Here is a 10,826-nt window from a genome sequence, read left to right as displayed (position 1 = left end):
AGCGGCGATGGCCGGGGCCGCTCCCGCTCGGCGCCGCCGGCTCCGCGGGAGGAAGAGGAGGAAGAGCCGCGGCTCGGAGGTTGGTCCTTCCCCGCGTTTTAGCACGCTCGGTCCCCGCCGCATCCAGACCCCGCATCCTGCGCCATCCCTCCCTCCCTCCCTCCCTCCCTCCCTCCCTCCTCCCGCGCCGGCGTTCGCTCAGACGCATCCCTTCGCCGGGGGGCTAATTTCGCAGGAAAACACCTTTCGTGGAGGAGTTTCATTCCCAAAGCCTCGGGGGGCAGGACGGGCAGCGCGGCGGGCTGCGGGACCCGGGGTCCTGCCAAGCCCCGGGTCCTGCCGAGCTTTGGGTCGGGGGCGGCTCTCGGAGCCCCGCGGCACCGGCACCGCGCTCGGGGCACCGGCACCGCGTTCTGGGCACCGGCACCGCGCTCGGGGCACGGACACCGCGCCCGGGGGTACCAACACCGCGCCCGGGGCACGGGCACCGCGCCCGGGGCACCGGCACCGCGCCCGCGGGGCCCGGGACCGGGATGCGCTCACGGGAGTCCCGCGCGTGGAGAGGGAGGAGGAACCCAAACTCCGCCGGTTCGTCGCGGGGAGAGGGAACTTCAGCCTCTCGCCTCGGGAGACAATATAGCGCCCGTGGGAGGGCGAGGGAGGCACGACCGGGATCGCTTTTGCTCCTCTGTGCCGCGCGTCCCGCGGTGCCCAAAACCCCAGGGACACGGGTGAGGGGCAGCCTCTCCCCGCGGCTGGCGGGCAGCATCCCGGAGCCGCATCCCGGAGCCGCCTCCTCGTCCCGGTGCTGTACTCTCGTCCCGGAGCCGCATCCCCATCCCCATCCCGGTGCTGTAACCCCATCCCGGAGCAGCATCCCTGTCCCCATCCCGGTGCTGTAACCCCATCCCGGTGCTGTAACCCCATCCCGGAGCAGCATCCCTGTCCCCATCCCGGGGTGCCGGGGACCTGCGATCCGTGGCTCTGCAGCCCCCGGTGCGGGCGAGCCCCGGGTACCCGGTTTGCCGGGGAAGGGGCTTCGCGGCTCGGTCAGGCGAAAATTCCCGAGAATAAAGCGTTGTAAGGAAGAATAAAAGTCGGTGCCATGGCTGGCGGGTGCTGTGGGGGGACAAGGAGCGGGGCCGGGGCAGATGCGGGAGTTGCCTAACTCATCCCGAGGGGGTCTGGAGCTTGGGATCGCCACGGAGCTGGAATGCTTGTGGGTTCAACCTGAACAGTGCGCATGGAATACAGACATGCCCTAAATATATAGAGAGAATACAGACGTTCCTTCAATATGCGTAAATAAATATGGAAGTGTAAATGTCTATGCTCCAGAAAGGTTTAAAATGCAAAAGAAAGACAAGAACCTGTTTATAGAAAGAATTTAACGTCTCGATCCCCCTCTAAATATCCCCCAGCTGCTCCCAAACCCTCCCAGAAATCAGCTGCTTCCACCACTTTAATCAGCGCCCTTCGCAGTAACTTTTCTAACAGGTTTAACCCTCTGCACCTGGGCAGAGCAGAATTTATCCTTCCCAGGCGGCCATTCCACACCTGCCTCGGCTTTTCCCCCGCAGCTCCCCCGGGTCCGCAGTTCCCTCCGGCCGTGGCCCCTGCGGGAGGAGCGGAGCAGCCGAGCCCGGAGCGGACACGGACACCGAGGTGGGCAGGGGCTGGGGGCGGGCTGCAGAGGGGGCACAGCTCCGTGAGGGGGGCACAGCACTGTGAGGGCTGCAGAGGGGGCACAGCTCCGTGCTCCCTGCCTCCCTGCCTTTCCCCTTCTTCGGGCTCCGGCGAGGCAGGAGAGCGAGCAGGGAATGCTGAGCACTGTGTAGAGACGTTGGGGAAAACGTTCAGAGCGGGAGCTCAAGGCAGAATGTGGAGCTGAAGGAATGATTTTTTAACTGGTGGTATCAATGGGAGGATTTATTAAACGGTTTCACTTCTCCGGGCTTGCAATATTCCAGATCAATAGCTATCTTAATTATTTTAGCTGTGCGCTGCTGCTGCTGGAATTTGTTACTGCTCGTTCCGCCGGGCTCGTGTGAGGAGCAGCCAGACCCATCCTGGTTTGCTCCCTCGCCATTCCAGGTTTTGTAGCTCCTTCCCAACCCGCTGGGCTGGTTTGAACCCAACTTTCTGTTCTGCTCACGCTGTTTTCCGCGGAGTTACCCCTCGGGTGCACCGAGGTGTGAGGGTGGAGTGTGTTTGCTTTGTCTGGAGTCACATCCGTGCACACACAGCAGGCTCCCTGCTCCTCTCCAGGGCTGGCCGCCTTCCTCCTCCTGCTGTGGCCGGCTGAGGAGGTTGCACCAAGGCCCAATTCTCCCAACCACGCCGAGATTTCCAAACCTGGCAAAGGAACGGGGGCTGGTTCAGGCCAGGTGCGTGCTGCTCGCCCTGCCCGCCGCGTTCCTCAATCTCAGCCGCGTTTTCCGGAGGCTCTGGACGATGCGATGATGCCCTGGCTGTGTTGGGCTCCGAGTGCCACCAACGCGGGCTGGCAGAATTGCCAGCTGGTGGCTCGGGACGGGATGTGTGTGCTGCTCCTGCTCCCGGCGGGAGCTTTGCTGCTTTGGGAATGCGGCACTCGGTCCCTGCCTCATCATCCTCACCTGTGTATCCCTGCCTCATCATCCTCACCTGTGTATCCCTGCCTCATCATCCTCACCCGCGGGTCCCTGCCTCATCATCCTCACCCGTGTGCCACGAGCAGCCAGCAGAACTCGCGGCCAGGGCTGTGAAATTCGTGTTTTATGTGGTTTTACCCTCCTGGCTTCTCTGTAGCGGGAGAAATCCCCGGGCTGGCTGCATGCAAAAAGCACCTCGCATGCACCTGTAGCTGATTTTTTATGTATAAGTAAACCCCGCGCTGCATAATCTGCACTTGTGAAACGTTAGCCCTGAGTAACCTCTGCAGCTGGGGATGGTGCAGAGGGAGATGTTGGTATTCATGAATGTTTTGACATATTTGACATTTCCTATATGGTGTGCTTCCTCTGTTTTCCTGATTTCCTCCTGCCTCCGCTCCCCTGGCTGAGCAGTGAAGAGTTTCCCACTCTGGTGCTGTGGCACAACGTAGAGAAGCTGGAGCTTCGTGGGTTTGTTTGTTTTCTTAATTTATCTTATCTAAAAGTACATGCCTATCAAAACAGTGGCATTATTGCATTTCGGTGGGATTGCTGCATTTTAACGGGGTTAAACACAACAATCTCCGGGCTGGGCTGGCCGGGAGAGCTGGGTTAGACAAAAAGGTGATTTGTGCTCTGCTCCCAAGGCAGCCTGTCCGGGCTGCAGACCCTGGGGGATGCCAGCGCAGCTGGAGCTGCTGCAGCTGCAGCAGGATGGAACACGAGCAGGGCAGCGCTGCTGGCTCCAGCTCCTGCCTGCTCTTTGCTGCACCAGGGCAGGTGCCAGGCGGAGGGACTCGGGACAAATCTGCCTTTGGACCACTGTGAGCAGCACCTTTCTTTGAACAGGCCTCTTGTCTGGTCAGAGAATTTCCAACTTTTATTCAAATCTTTATAATTCCCTGTCAGAAACCAAACCTCACTTGTAATTTTGAGACCACCATTAGGATGAGAATTTCCACAGCAAACCTCAGGTGTTTTGGTCACTTCAGCCTTTCCTCCTCAGCCCCTCACTCACGGCTGAGCTGCTTTGGTGAGCTGGAGCAGTTGAATTCAGATGACTGCTCCTGCTGAGGGGAAGTGGTGTTGGAGCAGGTTTTGTGTGTGGGCACTCAGCTTTTCTGTGTGAGCCCTCGGGGGCTGCAGCCCGGTGCCCTGCCCAGCTGTGGGGTCTCTGGGGTGGCTTTGGCAGGCCCTGGCTGTTCTGTGTGTGCTGGGCTGGTGCTCTGGCTGAATTAATTCATGCTTTTGATAGGATGGCTCTGCTCCACAGCACTGGCAAACCCAGCTTTTCATGCCTGTTGTGTGCCTCACTGAGGGCACAGGGACTTGCATGTGCTAATAAACACCACGTAACATTACTGAGCTCATTTTCCTTGACTAATTTGGTTTGCTACAAAGAAAACCCCAAAGTTTTAACTATTATTTCATTTTGATGTTCCATACAAATGCAAGGGCGAGCTGCAGCGCCCCAGCCAGAACTGCTGTGCCGCAGGGATAACACAAACAGCCAGAACTCTTCTCTGTGTGCTCCCACCCTGCAGAGCAGCAGTGGTGTGCTGGGCAGGGATGCTGCACCCCAGGAACATCCTGAGCCCCCCCAGGGCCACTCCCTGAGCACACAGGGGCAGGGGGCACCTCCTCGGGGCAGGGTTTGGTGCCTGCCAGGCACAGCCCTGCCCTCCTGAGCATGGGCACAGCATTCCTCCAGGATTGCCCTGAGCCTGTCTCTGCACAGCCCTGCCCTCCTGAGCATGGGCACAGTGCTCCTGAGCATGGGCACGGTGCTCCTGAGCATGGGCACAGTGCTCCTCCAGGACTGCCCTGAGCCTGGCTCTGCACAGCCCTGCCCTCCTGAGCATGGGCACGGTGCTCCTGCAGGATTGCCCTGAGCCTGTCTCTGCACAGCCCTGCCCTCCTGAGCATGGGCACAGTGCTCCTCCAGGATTGCCCTGAGCCTGCCCTGCCCAGCCCTCGCTGCCTCCGCACAGCCCCAGGTGTTGGTGCCAGCTGCCCTCTGCTCCCTCGCTGCCAGCCTGCAGAGGCGCTGCCCCATCCCTGGCAGGGCTCAGGCCGGGCTTGGGGCGGTCTGGGAGGGCGAATGGGGTGAGGTCCCTTCCAGCCCCAGGCACCCCGGGGTTTTGTGACTCCATCGTGCTCCAGGTGCTTTCTGTGGGAGCTGTGCTCTCATCCCGTGGCTGGGTGATTCTTGCAGAGCCGTTTGGGACGCTCAGCTGGGACAGTTTCCCTGCTGCTGTCGGGGATGGCAAACACAGCAGTGGAGAGCAGGAGCCTGCGGGGTCCCTGGGTCAGGGCTGGCTGCTCCTGGCTCAGGGCGTTTGGGGTTTGTCTCTGCAGCCAGGGAAGCCTCAGGGCTCTCAGAGCACAACCTTTCCCTAAAGCTGCATTAAGTGACTCTCACTGTACATTTTTTTCCATTTTTTTTCTGCAAAATTGGGTATTTCCCTGGATGTGTCCAAAGAGCAGGGATGGGGTTTTTGAGGGATGTGATTTCCAGTATCTGGTCGTGGATTTTGCAGCCATGGGCATGTGAGTATATGGCACCAACAAACTGCTGGAACTCGGGGCTGCTCAGCACAGCATCACAACATTTTATATAAATATTTGTAAAATGTAAATGATGGAGAGTCCCAAAGAACAGCACCCCAAGTTCATATATTCATGGTATTTATGTCATGAAAAATCTCCTGTGTAACAGAGAGCACAAAGAAGGACAACAAAACACACTTGGGCCTATTACAAATTTATTTGAAGTCACATGCTGATGTCTTTTCTCCTGAAAACCTCTGTAAAAAGGATTCTTTGTGCTAATTCCTGGAGACACAACTTATAAAAGTGTAACAGTTCTTTCAGTTCTACTTCCTTGCATTTCCTGAAACAAACAATTACAGCTCATGTGTTCACAATGCTTTCTTCATCTGTGAGCAGCAGGGCCACGATGAGAAATGCATATTCCATAAAATACATTTGGGTTAGGGTTGTATTCTTAACAGATTTGCAAATAATATGATTTAATGACAAAGTTACCAGGAGAAAGCCCCTGCTATTGGTGAGGTGGTGCTGGAATGAATTCATTTTAGCATCCTGGCCATGCAGGATGCTAGAACCCTCTGCTCTCTGCCTTTGGAGATGTCTTGGGGGAGAAAGCTGTGGGTTCAGTGAGCCAGGGGCTGCAGAGAAGCCCTTGGCACTGCAATGCCAGCAGTGCCTGTGCCATGGAGAGCTGGAGCAGCTCATTTCTGCAGGGATCAGAGGCTGTGCCAGCCTGGGAGCACTCCCACGGGTCTGTGCTGGACTCTGTGCTTCCAGCAGGGAATCCTGGCTTTGTGCATCCGGCCCCAGCTCCTCCCCAGGTTATTAATAATGTTTAATGGGGATTAATACTGTGGAGGTCTTCCTCTAGGGAGAGGGAGTAGTAAACCAGGAGCTGCTTCTTTTGGTGCAGAAGATGCCACGGCGCGGCACCGTGTGCTCCAGGCTGAATTCCAGCCCTGAGCTGGGAGTGCAGGGGGAGCAGGCTGCAAATCCCAAGGCAGGGTCCCACCAAGTCCTCTCTGAAAGAGGAACTAAACAGGGGCAGGCTGGGGGCACTTTTCCGACCCTTGAGAGTCCTTTGCAACCTCAGGGACAGTGTGCAATGAGAAGTGGGGACGTGCTCTGGGTGAGGCAGCGACTGCAGAACCGGGGCTGGGCGGCTCTGGGCTGCCTGTGCCTGGGACAGAGGCACTGCCCTGGTGAGCCCCCTGCCCCCTGCCCTGGTGAGCCCCTGCCCTGGTGAGCCCCCTGCCCTGGTGAGCCCCCTGCCCTGGCGAGCCCCCTGCTCACTCTCTGGCGAGCCCCCCGTCTCTCCTGGCCCTGCAGGACCCTTTCGTGCTGTTTGCCCGAGCCAGGGGCTCTGGAGCGCAGCAGGGCTGGCAGGGAGGGTGACCCTGCCCTGCTGAACTCGAGGGGGCTTTGCCGAGTGCTTCTCCATGGGCTCTGCTTGGCCCACAGCCCTTTGTGTGGATATTCCTCAGGATGTGATTGCAATCAGAGATGCAGCTCAGGTGTGGCCACCTGTAGCCCATGGAGAGCATTTGCTGCAAAGTCCTGAGCCCCTCGCAGAGCTGATTTTAAATGGAAGGGTTAACGTGGCTCTGAGCACACCGGGGCAGAAATGCAGAATTTTACTCACTGAAAACACCCATTTTACTCGTTTGAAAAGATCTGTTCTCAAACCCTGCTCCAGCTGCCAACAGAAGTGATCTTGAGAGTCCTCCTAATCCCTCCTGGATGTCCCTCTGCTCCATAAATAACAACCAGCCCTCTCTGTAACACGGTTTGGCACGGCTGGGAGCGCCGAGCAGCTGTGCTGCAAGCATGCTGCAGCACATGCAGCCAGGCTGGGCTCAGCCTGCAGCTCCTCAGCAGCAGTGGGATGTGCAGAGGAAAGGGATGCTCCCTCTCTGTCTGTGCAGGTGATGAGCCTGCAGAACTGTCTCTGACAAGTGTTTTGCAAAAACAGCCCTGTTAGGAGTAATGGGGAAAAGGGGCAGTTGGGCATGTGGAAAGTGTTTCTTAATTAAGCTGGAGAAGTGTCCTGGAGCCCTGAAAGCTGGGTTTTGTCAGGAAGGTGTTGGGAATGGCTCACTCCAGTGCTGGGGGGCTCTGCTGCTCCCAAACCATGCCAGGTGCTCCAAGTGCTGCTCCCAGCACAGGGTCAGTGCCATCCTGCTGGGGTGGGACCCCATGGGCTGTCCCTGCCTCAGCTGTGGGGCTCAGCCCGTGCTGGGCACCAGGGCCTGGGCTCAGGGTGAGGAGCCCTGGTGCCCAGGGAGCAGGGCTGGAGCTGCCCCAGCCCTGATGGGCATCCTGCCCCTTTGGGCAGAGCTGTGGGGTGCAGTGCTGCAGGAGGATGATGCTGGGGAGGAAGGAGCCTCCTGGCCGGGGCAGGGCAGAGCCCAGAGGGGCTGGGAGCGCTGACCAGCCCTGCTCAGGGAGCTGGGGTGGCTCTGCCTGGCTCCTGCACCGCTGCCCATGCTGTGTGCAGCCCGCGCCCCCTCTGCCAGCCCCTCTCCCCGGGGGTGTTTGCAGCGCTGCTGACCTCTGCAGCAGGGAGCTGCAGCCAGAGCTGCTGCAGGGTGGGTGCCTGAGCTCCCTGCCTGCCCAACTGCTGGGCTGGCTGTCGCAGACATCTCTTATGGAAAACCCTTTCCTTGGGATTTTTCCTCCTGAGAAGCTGAGAGGCCTCAGGAACAAAATGTAACCAATGGTTATCTGCTGCTGTGGGATGCAACAGGTGCATCTGTGATTGGTCTCATGTGGTTCTTGCTAATTAATGGCCAATCACAGTCCAGCTGGTTCAGACAGAGTCCGAGACACAAACCTTTGTTATCATTCTTTCTTTTTCTATTCTTAGCCAGCCTTCTGATGAAATCCTTTCTTCTATTCTTTTAGTATAGTTTCAATGTAATGTATATAATAATAATCAATCAGCCTTCTGAACCATGGAGTCAGATCCCATCTTTCCCCAATCCCAAAGCCCCCGTGAGCACGGTCACAGGCTGGCTGCTCCTGCCCTGCCCAGCCCTCTGAGCTGCCCAGGTGGGGCTCAGTGGAAGATGTGACTTCTCCTGGCAGGACTGGCTCCGGGGTGCAGGCTGGGCTGGGCAGAGGCAGCAGATAAGGAAAACATCCCAAATTATCCCAGTCCCGTCCCTCCTGCAGGGACAAACCAGCACCTGCTGTGCTGCCCAAAGTCTTTTCTCTAGAGAGATGGGGAGAAAAAGCCTTTTCTGTGAGTTTTGCTGAGTTTTGTTTCCTGATTTTAATCGAGTGACTTACCTCTTGGATAAAGGGAATGCTCTCCCTTCAGTGGTCTGTGTTTTAATTTTAGTTTTCCTGCCATGGCAGGAGTTAGTCTCACGTGTCAGAGGCTGTTTCCACAATTATGGTTTGCCTAATGGTCCTTTTGTTATAATTCATAGGCTAATAGAAGTCAGAGATGGAAAAGACCTGTTAGATTATGGAGTCAATGCCCTGCAAATGCAGGATATGATCTCCAGGACAGAGGATGTACTGGGTATTATTAAACAGATTTTACACTTGATCTTAGCTAAATTATGGTTAGGAGCCATTGGATTCCTGAATGGTGCAATAACAATGCCTTAATTTCGGGTGTTGGGAGAGCACATCTGTATTTGAGTTTACCATGTGCCATTCCTCTGCCTTGCCTCTAGCTGTGCCTGATTTCCACAGGGAAAATGAGAGATTCCCACCAGACAGCGGTGTGGGGGAAAATAAAACCCGCCAAATATCTCCAAAAAAGCCCTTAAATTTTTCTGGCTTAGAGCAGTGCAAAATATCAACTTTTTAGTGGAAGTAAAGCTGTAGAGGGAGAACATCCTTATCAACATAAGTGTCGGCAGCAAATGATTATCAAACCCAGCTGCTCTGGCTTTGGGGCTGAGCTGAGCTCTGAATGCCTCTGGATTTGGGCACAAGTGAACTCAAAATGCTAAAGGAGACTAAATTAAAAAAAAAACAAACAAACCAACAACAAAAAACCCAAACAAACAAACAAACAAACAAAACAAACCAAAAAACCAAAAAAACCAAACAAAATTCCAAAAAATGCAGCTGCTCTGGCAATCCCAGCCCAGCCAGGAATTCCCAGTGTCCCACCCATCCCTGCCCTCTGGCAGTGGGAGCCATTCCCTGGCTCCTGTTCCTCCATCCCTTGTCCCCAGTCCCTCTGCAGCTCTCCTGGAGCCCCTTCAGGCCCTGCCAGGGGCTCTGAGCTCTGCCTGGAGCCTTCCCTTCTCCAGGGGAACATTCCCAGCTCTCCCAGCCTGGCTCCAGAGGGGCTCCAGCCCTGGAACAGCTCCATGGCTCCTCTGGGCTCTCCAACAGGCAAATTTCTTATCTTTAGTTTAATTTCCATGTGGCTGTTTGGAATATCTGCAGGATTCCTGTGCAGGTTGCCCTGCCCTGGCTGCAGCTCCTGCTGAGTCCCTCAGCCCTTCCCTCCCTTCCCTGAGGTGTTTGGACAGTTTTTGGGGGATGTGTGTCGCAGACATCTTTTATGAACAATCCTTCCCTTAGGATCTTTCCTCCTGAGAAGCTGAGAGGCCTCAGGAACAAAATGTAACCAATGGTTATCTGCTGCTGTGGGATGCAACAGGTGCATCTGTGATTGGTCTCATGTGGTTCTTGCTAATTAATGGCCAATCACAGTCAGCTGGTTCAGATAGAGTCCGAGACACAAACCTTTGTTATCATTCTTTCCTTTTCTATTCTTAGCCAGCCTTCTGATGAAATCCTTTCTTCTATTCTTTTAGTATAGTTTTAATGTAATATATATCATAAAATAATCAATCAGCCTTCTGAACCATGGAGTCAGATCCTCGTCTCTTCCCTCAGCCTGGGACCCCTGTGAACATGGTCACAGGTGCTCAGTGTTTGGGGGTGGCCAGTTTTGGGGGTGCTCAGTTTTTGGGGGTGGCCAGTTTTGGGGGTGGCCAGTTTTGGGGTGCTCAGTTTTGGGGGTGCCCATTCTGATTACATAAATTCGACCCACGGCATCCATCTGACCCGGAGTTATTTTCGGTGCTGCTCTCATCTGCTCCTGCTATAATTAATTCATTGTGTAATTGCTCTGTGAGGGAGGTAGTCTGGCCGCTCTGCTGGTGCAAACAGTCGTCATCAAATATGTGGGAAAAGTTGGAACACGAGCACGAGCCTCGCAAAGGCCGGGCAGCGAGCGCGGGGATTTTTCAGACGGAACCGGAGAAGCAGGAATTAGTGCAGCAATAGATTTTTGTACTTTCCAACCTCGTGCATCCTGAAATAGAGGCCTGTACCGCACTATTTACAGCGTTTTTCTTCCTGGGAGTGTGGCTGCAGGAGCCCTGCTGAGCCCAGTGGCATTGTCTGGGAGTTTTATCCAGTACAGAGCCCATTAGATGGATCAAAATGCAACTTTTAAAGGAAGAGATTGGAGCCTTTTCCTTCAGAAGCGAGCAGAGCTGCCGGTGCCCGTGGCCAGGAGGTGCCTGGGCTCCAGGAGGGGATGCTCCTGCTCGGGGCAGGGCTCTGGAACACAGGAGCTTCATGGTCCCTCCCGCCCCAGCCCCTCTGTGACACACAGAGCCCGAAGGCATTCTGAACTTTGGAATTATGCTTGTGCTCCAG

Source organism: Camarhynchus parvulus, chromosome 7 (genome assembly GCF_901933205.1).
Source record: "Camarhynchus parvulus chromosome 7, STF_HiC, whole genome shotgun sequence".
Lineage (NCBI taxonomy): Eukaryota > Metazoa > Chordata > Aves > Passeriformes > Thraupidae > Camarhynchus > Camarhynchus parvulus.
Note: the sequence above shows the minus strand (reverse complement) of the source record.